General features: G+C 35.0%; 1 protein-coding gene across 12 annotated transcripts in view; it reads left to right on the top strand.

Moving 5' to 3' along the window:
• CAMK2B (calcium/calmodulin dependent protein kinase II beta) overlaps window positions 1-24,211 on the top strand; it is a 3,372,251-nt gene that overhangs the window by 3,244,251 nt on the left and 103,789 nt on the right. The gene's annotated exons all lie outside the window — the stretch shown is intronic.

The raw sequence follows: 24,211 nt of genomic DNA on the forward strand, positions 1-24,211 counted from the left end.
CCAAGACCAGTAGGAAGTCTGATCAGCTTTTTGTAGCTTACGCCCCTGGAATACAAGGAAAAGCAATTTCCAAACAGACAATTTCAAAATGGATTGGACATTGCATCAGATTCTGTTATTCCTTCCATGGAAAGAGTGTGCCAGCCAATGTCAGACCACACTCCACCAGAGCTACAGCCACCTCTACAGCTTTTTTAAGAGGGGTGCCTACAAAAGACATTCTAGAAGCTGCCACATGGAGCTCCGTGCATACATTTTCCAAACACTACGACCTCCCTTTATATTCCAGATCCAGAGCAGGTTTTGCTTCGGCAGTCCTGCAGGGATTGATAGCTACACCATCCTTTTCCTAGAGCACACCACCTCCCCCAGCTAAGCTATAGTATTCAACCCATATGTTATGACTGCAGTTGCATTCTTGAAGGACATAGTACAGTTTTGTACCTACCATAAATGTAGATGTCCGATAGATATGCAACTGCAGTCGGGTTTTCCCTCCCTCCCTCCTTCCCCTCTATGCCTTGGGTCCACTCCTCTCCCTATTATCCTTAGCTGGGGATATCTGTTATGGTGTATCTGTTTATTGCTTATTTATTGTCTGGAAACCTATTTTTGTCTTCCAATTTGATTACAGCCTTCATTGGAGGGCACCTGGCATCTGGGGCAAGAAACACTGAAGAAGATGGCGTCGGCTGATGCTTATATACTCCAGCCGCTCTGACGTCGGAGAGAAATGCGACATCAGCCGACGTCGGACCCAGACTTTGGAATCCGGCCGACCGAGGGCTGCCTGAGGCAGGACAACCCATATGTTATGACTGCAGTTGCATATCTATCGGACATCTACATTTATGGTAGGTACAAAACTGTACTTTGTCTTCTCCTCAGGTAGAGTTCAATGTTCTTTTAAACAGGCTATTTCTGTGATCTATAAAAAGGGGAAAGCTGTATGTCATTTGGCTCATACAGACCTATTTATATACTCATTCATGATTATAACCCTTTTATTGCAATACTTGTGAAAAGATGAGCAAAGCTTTTTCCTCATATGGTACACTTGGACCAAACTTTGTACAAGCCAGGCCAGGGTTCAACCTTTTACAGGAGGGTTTATTTGCTGCCATTACTGAACAGATTATGTCAAAGTAGTTTGGGCATTGTATTGGTTTTTCTTTGATAAGAGCAATAAAATACTTCAGGGTTCTAATAAGGCACACTCACTTTGAGCTGCTTTTACTTTGTCAACATACTTTATCAGTGATTGCACTCAAGACATTTTGTGGCTGTATCATGGACTACTGTCTGCACATTTGCTACACATTACAAAATGGATGCCTGCTCTGGGGGAAGGATAAATTTTTGTATGACTGTGTTATAAAGGATCCTGTGACTTTCTGCCACCCTGGATTTCCTCACTCCTTAGGATTTGCTACCCAAACATTATGATTTACTGGTCCACTGACTCTTCCCAAAGTAAGATCATACACTCACTCACCTTTTTTATTTTTTAACCACACTGCATAGTGGATTACCTTGTGCTTCAATGAGCTACTTAGAATAACTTACAAGAGATCAACCTATAACACATGGAATCTGATTACTGACTGAGAAAGAATCATAAAAGCAGCCTTTGTGGATCTGCTTTAAGATTTGTGGTACCAAATGACAGAAGGAGTTTTGGCTGTTGGTTCCTCCTGGGCCATTTTCCATCTGTGAGCTGCCTGATTAGCTGCAGTCATCTTTGTAGGAAATTTCATTGGCTTTAAACTCAACACTGTACCATAACCTGGCACTTTTGTTTATATAGCTGCAGACAATACTATCTAGAACTTCTGCAAGCTTCTGAGAACTTAGTACAAACCTCACAACATCTGTGATGTGACTGCTGTCTGAGAAAGAACCCCGAGACCTGCATTTGTGGATCAACTTTAATTTCTGAAACTGACTGCAACTGCTGAGAAAAGTAGCTTTGGCCATTAATTCATGGTCCTTTTTCAGTTTGGGACATGCTTTCAAGTTTCCTGATTTGCTGCATTCTTTTTTAGTAGAAACTTTCCTTGGATTTAATTTCAGCATTGTTACATAGCCTTTTGTATCAAATTGTTCCCTTGAGACTGTTTGTTATTGACCTTGACTGGCAGCACTTGAGATAGAGAGTAAACTGATATGGTTGAAGCTAAAACTGAGACTGAAGCAGCAGAGCCATCTGAATTGGGTACAGTAAGCAAAAATGAACCTTTGTGACTTTTTTGGCAAACACAAACGTTTGCTAAAAGGTGAATGTCTGTTTCTTGTTAGCATTTTGAAATGACCTGAAGTAGAATTCTGTTTCTAAGAAAGATATGGTATAAAAGGAAAATATGAGAGAATTGATAACTGAAATAAGGGGAAATTATGGATGACATAGTAAAAGGAGATGAGAAAATACTGAGCAGTTAATTAAAAAAAAAAAGGTTTGGCATAGTAGTAAACCATGAAAGTTTGAGAGGTTTTGCAGAAGTACAGTTGTTGAAAAAAAGTTTAGAAAGTATTTGGGGGAAAACATCTAAGTATATAAGAACAGTGTCAGTGGTTATTTGGGGGTGGAAATAAAGATGGAGTGTCATTTAAAACAAGGTTGTCCTCTGAACAGGTCTTTTTGCCTTGTTAATGAACTGCTTCATGGTTCAAGTAAGAGAAAAGAATAGGACAAGGGACTTGTGAGATGGCATGGGGTAAGTGAGATGCCACTGGGATCTGGCTTCCCATTTTCTTATGACAAACAGCAAGATTTGGATGAAGGAAGAGATGATATAGGAGGAACTGGAAAAGTAAGTTTGCAGCTGAATAAAGAAAAATAAAGATTGGGGGGGGCACAATAAAGATAAAAAGGAATATATTTTTACAGATAAAGAAATAAATTTTAGGAATTAAATTTTGGGCATCGACATGCATTATTGAAAGGTTTGGGGTATACGTGAAAAAGCTATAAAAGTAGTACAATGTGGAAGTCATCGAAAGTGTCATTCATAAAAAGTATTTGTTGAATATAGTTCATCATCATCAACCCCCTTTTTCACATTTTTACATAGGGTCAGGATATAATATCAGCTGTCGCCTCTTTATTCTGTCCAGTGTCTCTCTTCTACCTTCTCTGATAAGCATCTCTCCCTTCTGAGGGGTCTTCTCTCATACAATCCATCCATGCTATGCTGGATATCTTTTTGTCTTCTTAACTTCTTCCCATTTCCTCCAAATCTTTTTTGCCAAATCAGCTCTTGCTTTCCTACATGTGTGACCCAACCACAGTAATATATTCTCCTGTACCTTTTCTGGAATTGAAGCTATTTGGCTTCTGCGTTGATGTCCTTCTTTCTTTATCTGTCCCACAGTGTGTATCCTACTACCACTTTTAGGTGCTTTGTCTCCATCACCTGAAGCTTTCTCAGCTGCTTTGCTTTCGGCTACCAGGCTCTTTCTGTGCAATACAGAAGCTGTGGTCACATCACTGCTTTATACACCTTATTTTTTCAACTTCTGTGACTTTGTTCTGCCACAAATACTACCAATGACACTTTGTGCCATTACACTGCAGTGCCTCTGATTCTGGTTTTAACCTCCTCATTCTGACTTCTCATCTCTTCAACCTTACATCCCACGTACATAAAACTATTAATATGTTCTACTATTTTCCTTCTGTCTCAAATTCAAGCTTTTTGTGGTTTACCCTATTTGCTGCTATGACCGCTGTCTTGTCTGTACTTAATTTAGTCCCATTTAACTTTAGTTTTGCATCCCAATCAACTATCATTTGCTTGAGTTTCTGTTCAGTGTCTGCTTATTGGAGTGTAAAAAATGTTTCTGGGGGATTTGTTGAATGGAGTTATGCTTGGGTTATTTATTGGGTAGGGATGTTCAGTCTTCCTACTGACTTAGAAGAGAATACCTATGATTGATATTTTTTTCTTTTTTTCTGAGAATCTAGATTGAATCAAATAAAAACAGGGATATTGTATAGTGATTATAAGAATGTAGGGTTAAAAATGATACATTTTGTACTCATTACTTTTTTAAACATATATTGTGTAGTAAGAGAAATTAAATTAAATATTGTATCTGTTTTAATGAGGTTAGTGAGGATTTTGTCAGCAAACAGTAAGGTGCTATGGGAAAATTTAATGATCAGGAAAACCAAGGTTTATAAAAAAAAAAAAAAAAAAGAGTCTACACTACTAATATGAAAAGAACATGAAGGAATAGGAGAACATTTTAAGTATTTAAATGATAATAGAATAAGTCGGCACCAAGTAGCAACAGAAAAAATAATTTATATTGATCCATGGCAAGATGTGAAATAGAAGAAGATAAGCATGTATTTATAAAAGGCAGAGCAGGTATGAAAATGTCAAAGAATGCTGAGATGTCTTATTAAGATTGCATCTAGATATACTTTCATTAAAAGGAGGAAATGAAACATAAACAAGAACAAATATATATGTATGATTGAAAGTTGCAAAGTAGAAGAAGCAATGGTAGATTTGTTTTTGTATTGTAAAGGAAATTAAAGATTCTGGTCTAACATGCAAAAACAATTTGCCAAAAAAACATCTATTATAGGTTCATAGGTAGGTACTAGGCTATTGGCCCTAGTACAAGCCTAGCCAAAAAGATACCCTGGCTTTTGCCACCCAAGAAAATTATTTTCCTGTACCCCTGTCAAGCATAACCACAGAAGCGATCCCCGGGGTGAATTTCCTATTACCCATCCAATCATCAAGATTTTTCTTGAAGAGTGCTAATGAGGAGCTCTGTTTGACATAGATAGGTAGTCTTTTCCAGAGTATGGGAAGTCTCTGGGACAGGAATCTATTCCTCCAGCATGTTCTGTTTATTGTGGTGACAAGATTTAGGTCCCTAGAGCGTGAAGCTCGGAGATATTGGGATTTCTTTAAGTGGAGCATGTCCAACAGCTCTGGGTTTGACATAGCTTTGTATGTTAGGCAGATATTGCCTCTGAGTAGGTGATATGCAACTGAGTAAAGCTGGAGTTTTTTGAGTCGGTCTGCATAAGGCATCTGTTTGAGGCCAGTAATCCTCTTTGTGAGGTACTTTTGTGGCCTTTCCAGTTGTTGTAGGTGTCTTGTGAGGTACATAACAAAAGGGGCATTGTACTCTATAATGGATCTAATGAGTGATGAGTAGAGGGGAACAATTACCTCTTTTTTTCTGAATGCTGTTGACCAAGAAAGTGTGGAACGTGTTGTGTGATAAGAAATGGGAAATGATTTATTGAATAAGTTAAAACATTGTGTGTGGCAAAAAGGATGGAAGGCTAAAACCCAGTGATGAATATTTACATGTTTTCACACTGTAAATAAATGTATAGAAAATGTGTACATTTTATTGTAAATAACGTTATTTGATTAGTGAAATAAATTTTAAAGAATCCTTGCTGTTTTCTGTAGAGGGCACTGGGGGAGGCTGCTGCGTGATGGAAGGAGGGCCAAGATGGTGAAGGAAGAGCAATGGAGAGAGAGCCTGCCTGAAGATGGTGTGCAGAAGGAAATATGGTATCTTTAGAGCCTGCTGAGACTGTGGTTACTGTGATGCAGGAAGGTGGTTTGGATATTACTTTGATTATCTTGATTAATGAAGCAGAGCTTGCAGATGATGGTCTATATTCTGAGGCTGTAGCATAGTTAGGGCGAGGTGAGAGGGGCAACTGCCTCAGGACAAAGTGTTGGAGAGTGAGAACAGCCATTCCAGATCTCTCTTTTATGCAGTAGTGGATTTTAAAACTTGGTTTTATATTTTCTGTCCAACGTGAGCACTGTAGAGCTCAGTGTGTGGTCTACACAGTAGCAACTGCTTGCTACATTATAGCAAGTAATTTGCTACAGTTTAAAACTTAAAAAAAATGAAAATCTGTTTTTAACTAAAACCTGAAACATTGTAGCACTCTGTGAGGTCAGGTTAGAAACTGTAGCAGTTGTTTGCCACTTTTGTAACAAGTAGTTTGCTATAGTTACAAAGAATTTTTTAACTAAACAGCGAGTTGGGTAGGGCTCTGTGCAGTCGGTATAAACTGTAGCAATTTGCTACAGTTTAAAAGAAGAAATTTTTTTCCTCAATAAAATGTGCGAAAGGAGGGTCGGGGCAGGGTACAGAAAATGGACCTGGATGGCTGGGAGGGAGGGAGGGAGAAGGGGAGGTGTGCTGTGCATCTGGCCACCTGGTAAAGTGCTAGTAGGAATGGCTGTTTTTTTTTTTTTTTGCTCTTCAGTCTAAGAGTGTGGAGAAGTGAATCGAAACGTACAATGTGGCCATCGGCTTATTATACAAAAGTGTTTTTTTTGGGGGGTGGATTGAATTGTAATAATCAGCTTATTATTTTTTTTTTCAGGAAGAGTGGCAGGGGATAAGCTTTTCTTCTTTGCTTTTCAGTTGAAGAGCTGAGAGGGTAGGGTGCTGGTTCATGGAACCGGCACAGGACACTGGTTAAGTCAGCTATGCTTCTGCTCTGAGGGTGTACAAGGAATTGTTTTGAATAAGATAACTTTGCAACCAGAAGAGAGGAAGGAAATGCAGTCCAGATAAAGTGAAAGTGTAATGCTGCAAGAAACTCTTACTGAGAATACTACATTCATTCAACCCAATGAAAGGACTTATGCTGCAGTGGCATATGAAAGTGACAAATGGATAGAACATGATTTAAGACCCGTGATAAGAACAAAAACAAACAAAAGAGAAGTTATGTAAATAGATACTTTGTCTGAGATAAATTGAGAGAACCCATAGGTTTTAAGACTCATGAAATATGTTCATCAATTCACATAGGCAGAAAGAATTTTTGATATGATTTTTGAATATTTCAAAAAGATCACTTGGTTAAGGTCTTCACCTCCCATACACAAGGTACAAGGTTCAATCATGACCTCCAAACAATGCCTGTTTGGTGTTTGCATGTTCTGTCTGTGTCTTTATGGGGTTCCTCCCACCTGCAAAAAACATACTGAGTGTTTCCATCCCAAATTAACCCAAGAATGGAGCTGTGGGTAGCAGCACAGATGCTACAATGGAACCCTGTAGGGGGAAAGAGTTATATAGACCAACCACTTTGGGCATCTAATGTGGTGCACAGTATCCTGAAGATAGTTGAACATGGTTCACAGACTGCATGCTTTGGCAGGGCTAGCCACTCAGTGTAAAATATGGCTGTAGATTATTTGGTTGTGTTGACTAATGTCTCCAAATGGACATGGGTATTTGATAGTGATAAGTTGGTTGAGGGCCTGGCTTACTCTGACCTACACCTGGGACCCATGCTAAAGGTGGGAGGGGTGTATGTGTCCCTTTTGACCAGTGTGTGCCCACCATAAAGCCCAACAGCCCTGGGTTAATAAGCTACTGGCCAGCTGATGTCCAGTTGCCCAGCTTGGGTTACCTGGGATAGCTCTGCTGAATGGAAGCTGGATGTAAAACCAGTTAACTAAGAATTGCTTCATTAAGGAAAATGAAGTCAGGGAAAGCAGCAGGCTCAGGTGAGGTCACAGCAGATATGATAAAGATGCTGGGTAAGATAGGAGAGGAATGGCTTCAGAAAGTACTAATAGTGTGAAGAGAATGGCGCATCCCAGATGACTGGACAATAAGCATACTAGTGCCAATGTTCAATAACAAAGGGGATATTCACAACTGTGGGCAATGCAGAAGTATCAACAGCCTGTCCCATTGCATGGAATTTTGGACAAGGTGACTGATAAATGAATACGCAGAGCAGTGGAAACTAAAATGGGAGATGAGCAGTATAGATTCAGATCAAGATGCAGCATAACTGAGCTGATTTTGTTATGAGACAGTTGAGAAGAAGCTAGAGATGAGGAAAGAGACTGGGAGAAAGCACAAGGTCCCAGGCAAGCTGTTTTGGGCAGTCCTGCAGTGGTTCAAGTCCCAGAAACATTGGTAGAGTTAGTGCAAGCTATGTACAAGGAAGCAGTGACTCAAATACGACCAGTGTTTGGTCTCACAGTGGGCTTCCCAGTGGGAGTGGGTGTGCATCAGGGTTTAGTTCTGAGCCCGCTGCTGTTTATACTGGTGATGAACTACATTAACAAACAGGTTAGAGGGGACAGATCAACAGAGTTGCTGTATACAGTTAATGTAGCACTACAGGCAGACTATAAGCAAGAACTCCTGCAAAGAATAGAGGAAAGAAATGCAAAACCGAAGGCACATGGGATGAAGCTGACTACAGATAAGACAGCTGTAATGGCAGTAAATGGGGACAATCAGAATAATCAGAGAATTGAGATAGAAAGGAAATAATAGTACTATTAGAACTAATAGTAAAACTGGTTAACAGTTTCAAGTATCTGGGAGTGATCCCTGAGGAGAATGACTGAGAAGGTCAAGGCCAGACTCTGGGGGACTGTAGCCAACTGGCACAGAGTGTCAGGTGTAGTATATGACAGAGGAATAGCAAAGAAGTTGAAAAGTAAGGTGTACAAAACAGTGGCACAACTAGTCCTACTGCATGGTACAGAAACCTGGGCAGTAAAGGCAGAACAGTTGAGGAAGCTAGAGGTGATGGAGATAAAAGTGCTTGAGATGGGTGGTAGCATGCACACTGTGGGGCAGATGAAAAAATGAGCCATAAGAGCAGAAGCCAAAGGAGCTCCATTTGCAGAAAAGGTCAAAGAGAACAGATTATGGTAGTTAGGGCATGTGTAGAAAATCTGATGAAAGATTTGGGTCAGACAGGGAGAAGGTAAGAGGAAACGAGAGTGTGCAGCAAAGAGAAGGATGGATTGTGTAAGAGAAGACCTGCAACAGTCAGACGATGACACAACACCACGACCCCTTGTGGAAAATAGGAAAAATGGGGTTGATGATGAAGATGATTTTTGAATATTTCCATTTGTTGGAAAGATGTTTGCTTCAGGTGAACAAGAAAAAAAGTGGTATCTTATAGAGTAAATATAAGTTTGCTAGCTCTAATTTGCAAAATAAGAGAACAAGTGACTATGCAGTTCAGAACTGATGAGGCAATCTGAGGCTGAAAGTAAATTGCATTTCAGGATTACTTTAAATCACTGAAACTTTTGTAACACAGAAATATAAGATAGCTTTATGGACTAGGGCATTAGAACTAGGGGTAGCAGTGAACTTTGTGGAAAATGAGATCTTGAATGCACCTTGTGTAATTTTGATGAAAGAGATAAGGAGAACTGTAAGTTATACCAGACATCAAAAATATGTTTTGTGAAGGTGAAGCACATCTTATTAGTAGCGGTGATGAAAGAAGACATCATCAGTGTGGGAACAGAGGGCATCCTGTGAAAAAATAATTGTAAGCTGAAATATACAAAATGGATGAAAGAGATACATCCTTGATTTGATTACAGAGAGGGTGAAGGTAATGTGGAAGGTAATGACGAAAATTAATTAGATTGTTTTGTAGAAACTTAAGTTATGTCAGAAGGCTAAGGAAATGCTTTTTCAGGGGATGAATGTACTGTAATCGAAAAATAATGATAGCAAGTTAAAGCAGTGCAGAGTTTGGATGATGATGCAGTTGACAATAAATATGGATTATTGACAAAGGAAAATGAAGCTGACAAAAGTGAACAAAAAAGAAAACATTTGTATAAGAAATAGAGTAAGATATAGAAAAAGAAAGGTGATGGATATAAAGAAAACTAGAAAGAAAGGAAAGGGCAATTTTTTCAGTCTTCTCTATTAATGTAAATGCTACAAAAGTGAAGTAAAACATTTTACAGTCTGTGAATAGTGCAAAAATGTGAAACATATTTGTTTCTTAAATGTGAACTGTCTAAGTATAGAATAAAGGTTACAGTTTCAGAATTTGTGGCAAGAGAAGTGCTATGGAACACAATAAATGCTATGTAAAATAAATAATGTTTAAGCAAAAATACTGGACATGGCAATTAATTCATGAGTCAGGCAAAGGATGGTAATAATAGGGAAACAATATAGTTACACAGGAACAAAAGAGAATAAAGATTGTTGATGAGGTAAAAATATGTTATGCCAAATACGTATATGGTAATTTGGGAGGACCTTAGAGAGAGAAATGTAGAGAAATAATGTATTATGCCTTAAATGTTTAAAAAGTAAGAGGTATACCTATAAGAGAAGTAACTTGTGAACAAAAATATATTTTATTATGTTTACAGTGAAATTATTAAAAGGTAATGAGGGAATGTAGCTTTGTTTTTCAGGTTGTAGGGCAATGTAGTCATATTTTGAAGACAATAATAAAAGATAATTAAGGAGAAATTTAAAAAATTACACTCTGCACAAGGAAATATAGTACATTTAATATAATGACAGGGAGAAGGAGGTTATATAACAAATGTGTAAGTTGAGGACTGTTAAAAGTTGGACAGAATAGTTGAAAGTTAAATATAACATGCTGTATTTAAAGATAAGCAAATAATGACTTAAAAGTGGAAAATAAATGGAGATGACAGGGAATTATGAAAGAGCATTGTGGAGGGATGATATTAACTGTTTAAAATGAGATTTATGAAATAAGGTTAAAGTAACAAACATGTTGATAAGAAAAATATATTTGATAAAATAAAAATTAAGTTTCACCTTTGTAGGCAGAAGAGTGAAGACAGATGGATGTGAAGTAAGGTGTGTAAGCAATAAGTGAGCAATAAATAATTAAAAGTGTTCATGAATATGTAACAGAAATGTATGCTGAGGAAAAGTAAGCAAATACAGATAAAGTTGAATATTAAACAGGAATAGCTGAAAGGTATGGTGGAGCGAAATGTAATTTTTAAACCAAAGGCGGTGATAAAAGGCAAAATGTTGAGTGTAAATGGAGTGGGTAGTTAGGGTATGAAATATATAATGGTTTGCAAGAGAAGGAAAGGAAAGTTTTTTGTTGGTGTTAAATTAATGTTGGAAGGAAGGTTTAAAGGATGAGGGCATTTGTCCATGAATAATTAGATTTTTTGTAGAAGAAAGGGGAAAGATTTTTTTTGAAAAACTGGCATCCAGTAATAGTGTGTAATGTGGATTATAAAATAATGAAATAATACAGAAAGATTTGAAATAACCGAGAGATCTATATTGTAAAAGGGTAGTGTATGGGTAAACGTTAAAGTGTAAAAAAGATGTTAGTAATTCATAAGGAATTAACTGATTTATGTATTTATCCTTTGTTGATAGGATTAGTTCCTCTAAGCTAGTGACCTTTTTTCATGAGAGACCAGAGGTGGTATTTATACTACTATGGGAAATTTGGCCAGGGCATCTGGGAACTTCCCCTACTCTTGGTAGTCGGGGAAGGCTTTGTATGTTACACACCCTGACTTCCTGTTTCCTGTTCAGGGGAGGAGGCAGCCAGCAGGAAAAGGGATAAAACATGGCTGATTGAGCTTTTGCTGAAAATGAAGTGAAAGTTACTGAAAATATAGTAAAAATGGTAGAATTGCAACCTAAAGTTCTTTCTGACGCTGTGGTTGCAGAAAAAAACAGTGACACTGGAGCAAAAGGAGATTGTAGCTGTGACAGAGATGAATTCAGAGGAAAACTTTCAGAGGAGATTGTTTGAAGGAGAGACAGTCACCTCTGAAAAATGCATAATTAAAACCCTCCAATGGGGGAGGGGGTTGTGGATTATTTGGATGAAATGGTAAACCAAAATGATCCAGAAAGTGGAGTAGCAATTTAATGGAGTGACATCACGGAGAAAATAGAACAAGCAAAAGGAGAAAAAGAGACCATTCCAGAAAAAGTTCAAGAGACAAAAACCTAAGCACAAACTGTGGGAGAATGACCAGAGAATAAATAAAACAAAAAGGAAGTCTACAGTATGTGTGAGCAGTAACAAAGAATAGAAAATGGGTTTGGGACTCTGTCATAGCAATTCTGGGTGTCAAAGCAAAATAGGTAAGAGCATTTATTTTAATTAATAGAGACATTTTGTAACTTGATATTTGAGACCAGGTAGAGCATAGAAAATTATTTGGGTGCATATGAACAAAAGAATAATATTTATCCATGGTCAGAATATGTGGTGCAAGCTTTTTACAGACAAAGAATAATGACACAGTTTAGAACTGACGTCGAAGCAAACGAACTGAAAGAACATTTGTTAAATATATGTGAAGAAGTAATGGACACTACAAAAATATATGATGAAGGGGGACTATGCATTGGGGGATGGGAATGTGGAGTAATACTGAAAATGGAAAATAATAATGTTATGCATGAACCATTATTATTAATGTTCATGGTAATGGGGGGGTTGTAAAATATTGGGGTCAACCAAAGACTTGTTAGTTTTGTGGGAAAATCATTTTTTATCAAATATGTTATTTGTGGTAAAACAGGGCATAATGAAAAAAGTGATTTAAAGTGCAAAAATGTAGCAGTACTGGTCATTCATGGCTAGAATGTGAAATGAATGTAAAAGACAATGAAAATGAAGTTATACAGAAGAAAGAGACAGAAGAATGTGTTAGACAAGAAAATGTACAAAAAGATGTGACTGATAAAGAACTTATACATGAAATTAAAGAAAGTAGCATGGACAATGAACAGAGGAGAAAAGTGAGGAAGAAGCTCATTGGTGCACAGTAAGAAATAAAAATAATTCAGTAGGGAATAGGAAAAGAAAATTAAAAAATATGCTTAGAGAAAATAAGAAAGGAAAGGGGTAAACATTTTATTATACTAACTGTTCTTAAAAGCTGAAAATATTAGCTTTAAATGTGAACACTATGAAAAATATTAAGAGGAGGCTAGGTATATTACAGTGGTGTGCTGCAGGGTGGTAGTTAGGAACATAGGGAAAGAAATGTGCTCTGGCATATGTGTGTTAAGTCAAGAAAGCATTAAAATATTAGATGTAATCATAGTGGAACTAGGATGAATTATGGTAGTAGACTTGAGATGGAAATAATATGTGTATAGAATTATAGCTTTATAAGCATATGTAACAAAAAAAGAAAAAAATATTCTTGAATAGGTTTGTGCAAATATGGACATTATGGTGGTGGGTGATATTCATTGTAATTTAAGAGAAAGTAAGAGCAATTGTGATGTCAAAGTGGTTAAAGAAATTATGAGAAGTGGAAAGTTAAGTGTATGGGGAGAATAACCACTGGACCTTCAAAAGGAATGCAATTACAACAGAAACTGATTCTTTTTTAATATCCGATAGTTAAAAGTTATAAAAAAGGAATCAAGTATGCTGGATTTTCAGATCATGTGGCTATATGGGTTAAAGTACAGGAAAATGAAAAATATATAAGAATAGGAAAAGGAATAAAGAGAATTAATGAAAAGGAATTCGATTTAGAAGAGAAAAAAAACTTATGGAATTATTGAAAAATATGAATATGAGGGAGTTTTATGAATATTGGACTCTTTGGTGGCTTACTTTTAAAGAGAAATATAAAAAGTGCTTTTAGAATGTATAAGTTAGAAAAGAAGAAAAGAAAGAGAGATATAAGATATTAAGTCAAGAAACTTTGAGACTTACTAGAGAAGAAACATTCCTTTACGAAAAAGAGAGAAATATGTAAAATGAATCAAATTAAATTTAACAACTTGTTAATATCAACAAAAATATTGTTTACAAGGAAAGAAAGAAGTAGCACCATATTTGAGTAAAATGATAAAAGAAGGAAAAATAGTAAGAGAATTAAAAAATAAGGAAGGCAAGCAAATAAGACATCAAAAAGGAATATACAAAATAATTAAAGAACATTTATTGGAATTATTTGTTAATAGAAAAGAAAACATAGAACAAATTTATAAAGGTAAAATATTAAATAATGAAGATGAGTATTTAGAACAAAAAATAACTATGAAGGAATTGAATGAAATGGAATTGAATATGGTATTTATAAAGAAATGAAAGTGTGGCAAAAATTTTTTATAGAAGTTATGAATGAATGGTTAGAGACTGGAATTAAAGAGAAAGAGATATGTACAGGAGTTATAAAATCTATATTTAAAAAGGGAAATAAAGAGGTGGTAAAAACTATAGACCTATAACTTTGAATAATACAGATTATACAATTTTTATGAGATTAATAAAAAGGTTACAAAGAAATTGGTAGAATATATGGCCAAAATGTATTCAGAAGAAAAGGAAAAGGAAGTCAAGAGTTATTGGCATCATAAATAAAAATGTAGACACGAAGGTTATGATGGGATATAAGTAAAACCTATGATAATATTCAATATAAATCATAATGTGTCTGCAGGCATATAATGTAAGCAAAAAATATTACAAGTAATAAAATCTGTTTATGAAAGGAACTATATAAAACTAAATGTAAATGGCTGGATTGGGGAAGAAATAAAAATAGAATGTGGAATAAAGCAGGGCTGCCCAGCTAGTAGTGTAATTTTCTCATTAGTTATGAATGTAATAATGAAGAAAATTAATAAAATGTCAAGTAGTGGTGGATACAAAACGATGAAGGAAGTACAGTTGCCAGTAACGCATAATTATGCGGATGATATTGTATTAATTGTTAAAAAGAAAGGATGGATGGAAAAAGTAAATGAAAAATTAACTATAAATTAAAAAATGGTTTAAGTGTAAATAAAGAGAATAGTAAAGGTATGATAAGAGGTATTGAGGTCAATGAAAAAAATATATATATATATTGGGAATAATATTTGGAAGGAATGACTACAGACAACAACAATAGGGTAATGTACTCAAAGAAGTAAAGGTATGACTATTTTTTGGAAATCATATATATTTTCATGTAGAAGAAAAGCACACTTTTTGAACACCATGGTAATAGGAAAAATTGCCTATGTTAACATCTATATGATTCTTATTGAATATGAAAAGGAACTAATGATTATAATTTCTTTAATATGGGGCTCTAGACAGAATCCAGTCGAGAGGGATTCTATGTATGAAAGAAAGACACTTGGGTTTAATAAACCCAATAGTACATGCAGCATCTTTAATTTTATATAAGGTATTAAAAGGAATTATGAAGGAAAATAAAAATGTGATAGAAATGATACTATATTATAAATATAAAGAACTATGGGAAGGAATGGAAGTTAAAAAAAAAAAAAAAAAAAGTAAAATCATTGTGAATGAGGAAATGAAAGCGTACCAAAAAAAAATTCTGTTATGGAAAATAAAAAAAGAATCTATATGAGAAAAATAGAAAGGAATGGTACTTAAGTATTATGAAAGCATTTTATTGCATTTATCCATGGAAAGATTTAGAAATAGATAAGAAAAAGGCCATAATGATGGGATGTAATAGCTATAAAAAGCTTAAAGAATGTAATGATTTTTATGGAGACTATGTATTAGACAATTACAAGTTAAGGTAAATATGTCATACAAAAAAAGCAAGATAGAATATGTAATAAATGTGGAGAGTTTGAGAGTACTGAACATGTGTTTTTGAAATGCGAGAGAGTTAATTTGTTGAAAGAAATATGTAAACGTAATAGGGTGAAAGGTTTGTTAAAATGTGAGAAAATAAATATGGACATAATAGAAATTGGGTATTATGGTGCACAAAAACAGGAAGAAGTGAAGAAAATTGACAGAATAATATTTTATGTTTCATGGACTGTATGGAACGAGAGACTAAGTGAAATTAAATACAATGGAAAATAGACTTTGAGAAATGTTTTGGAGAAAATAATGTTTTGGTTGCGGATAAAAGAGTGAGGGATGCTTAAATATATGGAGATTTGTAAACGGATGTAAATATGTAAATAATATGTAATGTATATATCAATAAACCCTACTCTCTTGAGAGCAAGGACGCTGTTTGATGTAGCATTTCCTGCTTCCAGTCCCAGCATGCAGGTGACTCATAGAAGCAGGAAGAAGAATGACTAGTATCTGTAGCATGGAAGAAGTTGTCAAGAAAGAAATGGAGTGAGAATTGGATGGTTTAAGTTCAAGTGTGAAGGCAGTTCAGCCTTTGCAAAAAATGCTGTCATCAGAAGAAATAATAAGTGAAGGAAAGGAGCAAAGGTTCAAAATGAACTAGAAGGGAGAAATAAAGGAGGAAGATGAAGTGAAGGCTATAAAACCTTCACAGGATTCAGAAGTGTTGTTCCAGGAGAGATTTTTTGAGGGAGATGGTGAATTGTAGGGAAGGGGTTGTGGGAGATGTGTATGTAAATTATTTAATTAAACAGAGTGAATCAGAAAGTGAAAAAGCAGTGTCATGGGTAGAAATTATGGACAGGATCCAGGAAGAAGAAGTGGAAGAAATAAGAAAAGAGGTGAAGAGGTAATTTGCACAAGCCATGACAGAAGGAGAAATGAGGGAAGAAAAGAAAATGGATGTGAGAAGGAAGAAGTATCTTGTAAGACTAAGTGGTAAGAAGGAGAAAGAACTTTAGAGGCATGGAATCTGGGATAATATTCATATAGTAAAGATTCTTTTTGTGACATTTTTATTTGAGTCAATACAGTGTATGGAAAATTTTGTAGAACAATATGAAGTAAAGAAAAATTTTAGTCAATGGAACTTGTATGTTATTCAATTTAACAGAGAGACAAGAAAATTTATGTACAGTTTCAAAGTGAAGTAGAAAGTATTTTTAAGGACTGTTTAAAGACTGTAGATATTACAAAGATATATGATAGAATTTTATGGACTGGGGGCTGGGAATGTGCTGTTGTATTGCAAATGAAAAATGAAAACATAATACATATTCTAAATATGATAAATGTAGAATGAAATGGAGGATTTATGAAATACTGGGGCAATGGAAAACATTTGTTTTTTTGGGGTCTACTTCACATAATTGAATTTTCACTGACCTGAAACTGAAAAGGATGAGATGACTTTGCCAAAAACTTAATTTCACGAACACTCGGATCACCGCAATTTTACTCCTGGAAAGGAACCACTTGCCCACCACAACAAAATGAACTGAAGCAGATCAAACCCACGCAACCCCCACACTCCCATATCTAATTATACCAACTCTAAGATTGTACTACAGTGGGAAAAAGGGCAAAGTTCACCATGGTGGTCAAGTGTTTCCTTTCCCAGAGTAAAATTTTGGTGATTCAACCATTCATGGAAGTAAGTTTTCCACTAAGTTGTCTTGTCCTTTTAAGTTTCTGGTAAGTGAAAATTCAATCATATAAAGGGGATCCATTTTTTGTGGTAAAAAATGATCATTTAATTAGTAATTGTGATAAAAGACAGTGATGTATTTGTGGTAAAGTAGGTCATGAAGCAAAAATAATGTGAACTGAAATGTGTAAAATGTGAACAAATAGAGCATTCATGGATGGAGTGTGAAGAAAATAGAGAAGAAAAGGGGAGAGGATGAACATGAAAAAGAAATTGTTTAAGAACATAAGATAGAAATGAAACAACAGAAGGAGTAGGAAGAAAATATAATGACAGAGAATAGGGGATTGGGAAATGCTAAGTATAAAAGGGGAGAAAAAGAAGAGAAGGAAGTAGTCGATTCAAGTGAGGAGGAAGACATTAATTGGGTGATGATTAAAGGTTAAACGAGTTCTACTGGGAAAAGCGTAAAGGACAGAAAATGAAAATTTAAGAAAGCAAGTTTCAGAGAATAAGAAAGGCAAAGGATGAAAATGGTAAGCAGTTTCATAAAAAGTGAGAATCTTAGCTATAAATGGTAATAGTATGAAGAATATTAAAAGATTTGGTGTATTAGAATGGTGTAGAATGCTGTATATAGATATTATAATAAAAGACACAAAAATTTTGACAGAAGGAGAGAGAGAGATCGCAAGTAACTATGGGAAGGGGTATTTTTGGAATATAGGAAAAACTTATTCAGGCATTGGATTTTTAAGTAAAAACGTAATAGAAATTTTGAACTGTACTTTATTAGTATTAAGAGTAATAGTATTGGATGTTAGATGGAAAAAGCAAGTATATAGAATTATTGCAGTATGCGCATATGCTACACAAAAAGAATGAGAGCTAATGTTTAAAAAGATTGTTGATTATGTGTGTCAATATGCAAATAACATTGGTGGGGGAAGGAAAAAGGAAGGAGTTGAAGTTAAAGTAATTTCAGAAAGTCTGAAAAGTGGAAAATTATATTTATAGGATAACAAACAATGGACTTATAAAAGGGGTAACTTATGAACAGAAATTGACTGTTTTATAATTTTTGGATCATTTGAAAACTTTACATAAAGGAACAAAAGTAATAGGATTCTCACACCATGTGGCAGTTTAGATGGAGATCCAAGAAAAAGGGTATATAAAATTGGTTAAGGTATTAAGAGAGTAAATGAAACAAACTTAAAAGAGTAATGAAGAAAAAAGGATTATGCAATTATGGAATAATCATATAGACATGAGATTGTTTTATGAGAACTGGACAAGTTGGTGGATACGTTTTAAAGAAAATATAAAATAAGTGTTTTAGAATGGCAAAGGTTAAAAAGAACAGAAGAGAAACAAAATTATAAAGAAATCAGTCATGAAGCATTTAGAAAGGTAATAAGAGACAGAAAAGGATTTTTTGAAAGAAAAAGTGATATATGGAATGAATGAAGAAAAAATAAAAAAGGTTATTTAAACAGAGATATTTTTTACACGGAAAGAAAGATGATGTGGCAGCATACTTAAAGTTGTAAAAGAAAATAGAAGAGTAATAAGAGAAATAAGAAATGAAAAAGGAAATGTTAAAACACACAAAAAATGGTTGTAATAATAGAATATACATGTAAGACATTTTCAAAGTACAAAACAGAAAGAGGACGTAAGTGGAAAGTTAAAAAAAATAACTAAAAATGTTAATGAGTGGATAGACAAGAACATGACAGTTAAAGAAATGGAAAATGTACTAACAGTGAATATGAAATCAGCCACAGGGGTAGATGGGATTGTGAATATTCCATATATACAGGTATGCCAGATTGACTGAAAAAAGTACTTTGTAGAGGTGTTAAATTAATGGTTACAGGAAGGGTAAATGATAAAGGCATATATATTGGAGCTATGAAATTTATATAGAAAAAAAAGAAGATATAAAGAACTGGAGACCAAACAGTATTTGAAAAAAAAGGAAAAGGGACTCAAGAACTTTTGATGGTGGTAAGGGAAATGGTAGATGATATAATAAATAGAAATTCAAAACTTAAAAACTGACAGGTGATTTGAGTAAAGCATTTGATAAGATACAACATGAAATTTTATGGGGGATTTTGCAAGATATAAGTAAAAATAATAAAATATTTGTTTCAGTATATGAAAATAAAGTAGAATTAGTAATAAATGGCTGGTTAAGTGAAGAAATACATATAAGATGTGGCATAAGACACAGTTGTCCAGCAAGCAGTATATTATTTGCATTAATTATGAATGTAGTTGTTACTGAAATAATTTTAACTTTGAGAGCAGAATATTACATAAGAGAAGGATTTCAAATACCAGTGATGCTTTCTTACACCAATATAGTATTAATTTCTAAAAATGAAGAGTGGATGGAGATAGCTATTAAGAAACTTAGTCAAAATCTAAACGTTATTGGTCTATGTATAAATAAGGATAAAAATAAAGGTTTAGAATTTAGACAAAATAGGAGGGATTCAGTTTAATAGAGAAGAAATTGAGTTAAGATTTTAGGCATAAAATTTGTAGTAGCCAACATAGAATAATACAATGGCAGAATACGATACAAAAAATTAAAAATATGTTTGTTTTGGAGAACATATAAGTTGACATATAGGAAAAAATATATTTGATTAATTTTGTTTTATTAGGTAAAATAGCATATTTAGCAAAAGTGCTTAGGATGGGTGGCCGTGGTGGTGGTGCAGCAGTTAGCATTGCCGACTCACGGCAAAAGCTTCTCCGATGTTCAATTCTCAGCTGGGGTGCCTTCTGTGTGGATTTTGCATGTCCTCCCTGTGGTCATGTGGGTTTCCTCTGGGTGCTCCAGTTTCCTTCAAAATCCCAAAGACATGCTGCAGGTAGAAACAGCAATGAAGCAGAACCAAAGTTCCATTGGTGCCAATAAACCAAACATAATAGTAGAAATGAAACAAAAGCACCAAGTGTCAAGGCTCAGGAATATAAAAAGTAAGTGCTTTCGCGATGTCTAGGATCACTTCATCAGACTAAATAAATGGTCATATACCACATCAATTTATACCAGTTAATAACCAATCAATGAATTTGAAACAATTTAAAGTAACCAAACATGGACACAAAAACAGCTATTTAAAAACTTACATCATGCAATGTTCAAATAGTACTGCAGACATTGAAAACCAACATGTATATGTACATATAGAAATACATATGTAATACTAAAATTAAGCAGAAACCTTAATGTTTTAAGGGACGTCTCTTATGGAAAGGCTTCAGTGAGGGAGCTCCATTAAGAGAAACTCTATGCTTTGCAAGTATGGTATGCTCGGCCAAACCATTGACAACCAAACACCCAACGGCCAGCAAATGCAATGCAAAGATACTGAAATCTGAAATGAAAGTCAAATATTGTATTTATTCAATATACATTTTATAAATATCTCCAAACCGGTTTCGGCTATCCATTTTGGTTTTGATATATGGCCTAACGGTTACCATCGGAGAGTGCATGTGTGCAATTTTGTGTCGCATTTGCTGGGACGAAAACATTTTGGTTTATAAGGCATACAGCCTTATGTGTGCGTGATCGCAGACAGCCATATCTGAAAAACGTTTTTGTGATCTTATACTGCATTTGTAACCTAACATAACAATCTAGTGGATTATAAGGTACTCTGTTTTTCTTCTCTTACTCACACAGGTGGAAAAATATCTTGCCTTGGGTATATGGCCTAATTGTCATGAGCGGAGAGTGACTGTGTGCAATTTTGAGTCGTTTTATAAACGCTTGGGTTTTCAAGGGATGTGGACCCATGTTCGTTGAACTGTGACATTTGGACTATTAACATATTTTGCATTTACCTCAACAATTGTCTAGTTTTGTTAGTAATTTAAGGGTTTATGTCTAAACATATGGTCTATGATCTAGTAATTTATCTATACGAGGTATGAATACTGTGGAGTAGAAGGAACAAGCTGGTTGTCATCAAAGAATCAGGGAATCATGCTTAATGTATACATAGTTATCTTAAGTTATAATTACATGTGAACTTAATATGAATGTTGTGTTTTAACATATATATGACTGGTTGACTAAGCACAATATAAGGGGTAATTGAAACTGATGTTTTATAAGATTTTATAAGATCTAACAGAACCAATACGTCTCAGCCAGTACTATATTGGAAAAGATCACAAATGGGATGTTTGGAATATCATATAGAAGTTATACTCTATATGGCTGTTCTTTGACTTTATGTTGATTCCTGAATTTATGTAAAATATTAATAGGCTATTTATTCTTTTATATAGGGGACATCTATAGCTTTGCGTAGGGCTTTGGCGTACACAATACAAGTAACTATCTTGGGGATCTGTGTAGTCGTTATAAGTTTCATATATATATATATATATATATATATATATATATATATATATATATGTATATATATATATATATGATTTTTTACCATTATTGGGTTACTGTACATAACCATCACTATCACAAACAGGTTTATTTACAGCCTTTCAAATGAAAGTTTGGATTCCTGATTTGGAATATTGTATAGAACTTGCATTCTACAAGGGTGTTTTGGATTTCATGTTTATTCCATGATCTTATGTATGTCAATTTATTAACATAGGGGTTATTAATAAACCAGGCCCAGGCCCTTGGCCTACACAATTTGAGTGACCATTTTGGTCACGGAAATCCGCATTTCCTTTGTAGAACAGTAGCCTTAAGTTATACTAACAAAATTGGCACAAAATTAATGGTAATTGTTAAACCAACAATATTTATAACCTGTGTTATCACAAATAATCTCATTAAGGGTTTTTCTACATAAGGGATGATTTGGACTTTGAAACATCTCTTTAGATCTTATTGGACAGTTCAGGTACTTTGAGTTGTGTATGGACAAGTGGATCTGGGATTTCTTTCAGGTTTTGTTATTTTATTGTGTTGCTGTCCTCAGATTGGTGTCTGTACAATATTGGTGACTCAAGATTTTGAATTTTAGAATAATATAGACATGCTCCTTTGATATCAGTGATGACCTTTCAATTCTTATATAAGAATATGGAATATTGGTATTCATAAAGGACCAATTCTAGTATTTTGTCTGATCAGGATTATTTCTTAGTCCATCCCTAAACAATTTTGGATTCTCAATTAGTTTTTTGCTCTCAACACCAATAGATACGGATTTGGAGAACATTCTTCATGGATTATGTGCCGATAGGGATGACATTGAAATCTTTGGGATAGACAATATACCAGGCAATAATCAGAATGGCTCCTTAACAAATCCTTCTAATGGATGTGATATGGCCTTCAATAAATTTTGTAAGGGCCTGAAGAATTTAAGAGCAAACATTTGGCACCTAAGATTGTTTCGAGAATACATAAATAGGGAAATAACTCCAAGAGGCCTGAGAATTCATTTACAACCTTTAGTTGGCAGGTCGGAGGACAGACTAACTAAAGAATGGAACCTAGCATTACAGCAGGCTTCTATGATGTTTAAGATACTTGCTTCGTATTATGAAAGGATGGTTGATATTAACCTAACCGAGGAGAAAACCTGTTGTGAGGAATGTTAAAAGTATGAGTCCCTACCTATGTATGCTACCTCTATAAACAAACTTTCAAAAGAACTGGCCACTTATGAAAAACAGACCAAAGAAAGAAAAATTTGAAAATTTAATAGGGGTCGTCCATTTGAATCCTTTAGATCAGTTAGATTTACGGACTCCAGTCGGGGGACAGCAAACAATAGGCCCAGAAAGAGACCTAGATCAATTCTTAAGACCAATGATAGGTCTTTCATCAGTACATCAGGGGAAGAATCCTCCTATACGGACAATGATAGTAGTAGTTATCGGGAATCGCCTAACCGTAAGAAATCTAATGCATCACACCCTTTAGACATGGAAAGAGGTGGCGGGGAGGCCGCAAACACAAGCATGGGCATAAGAACAAATTCTGTGGAAGGATTGATACAGACACTTCTGAAATAACTGATAACATCTATCAAAATGTGTTGAATTTATCAGATGTAACACTTACAAATGAACAAGAAAAACTACTTAAATAAAGGTCTTGGTTTTATACCTGTTTTTTTTCTCTGATGAATATAATATAGCCAATGATGTGTTATCCTTTTGTCATAACCTTAATCTAAAACTATTTTTTACAGATAAAACCTCTCAAAGATCTGAGGAATTCAGATTTCATAAATCTGAATTCCAACCACCTATGAATAAGCATGTCTCCATATTCCTTCAGTTGGTACTCAGGGATCTACATTTCCCACATAGGGAATCATGTATTATGGGCCAAAACATATCCCCATCTGAAAAGGTTGCTATGGATGAATTAAGGAATAATCATAGCATTGTTATTCTACCAGCTGACAAAGGAGGTGCAGTAGTGGTTTTGAATATGGGATATTATTTGAATGAAGGCATGGGACAACTTGCCAATACTCGATGCTACATGTACATGCCTATTGATCCCACTCCTGTATTTAAGAAGAAAATCGACACTTTTTTAAACCAAGCAGAGGAGGAAGGTATTATTACTAAGAGTACTGTGAAACATCTAATTGTTACGGACCCTCAAAAACAAATACTTTATTTACTTCCTAAGATTCATAAATCCCTTTCTAAACCCCCGGAGAGACCCATTGTGTCAGGCATTGGTTCCTTAACTGAACCTCTATCAGCTTTTCTTACATAATATTTGAAACCCTTACTTACTCCTGTTAGAGCTAGATTACGGGACACAACCCATTTTCTTCAAATCATACAGGATACACAATTGGAGCCAGGCTGGCTAATGTGTACACTGGATGTGAAATCCTTATACACAAGTATACCTCAATGGGCTGGACTACAGCTTTACAGTATTGGCTTGAACATTCAGCCTTATATCCACCTGGATTTAATACATTATTGGTATGCATGGCAGAACACGTACTTAACAAAAATGTTTTCTATTTCCAGGGAGAGTGCTTTTGGCAACTACAGGGTACTGCTATGGGAGCATCCTTTGCTCCCATGTATGCAGACCTATTCATGGCCTTTTATGAAGAATGCATGATCTATGATCCCCTCCATAACCTGTATATGGTGGAGAT

The sequence above is a fragment of the Protopterus annectens genome, chromosome 9.part0, assembly GCF_019279795.1.
Source record: "Protopterus annectens isolate FY-2018-M chromosome 9.part0, PAN1.0, whole genome shotgun sequence".
NCBI lineage: Eukaryota > Metazoa > Chordata > Ceratodontiformes > Protopteridae > Protopterus > Protopterus annectens.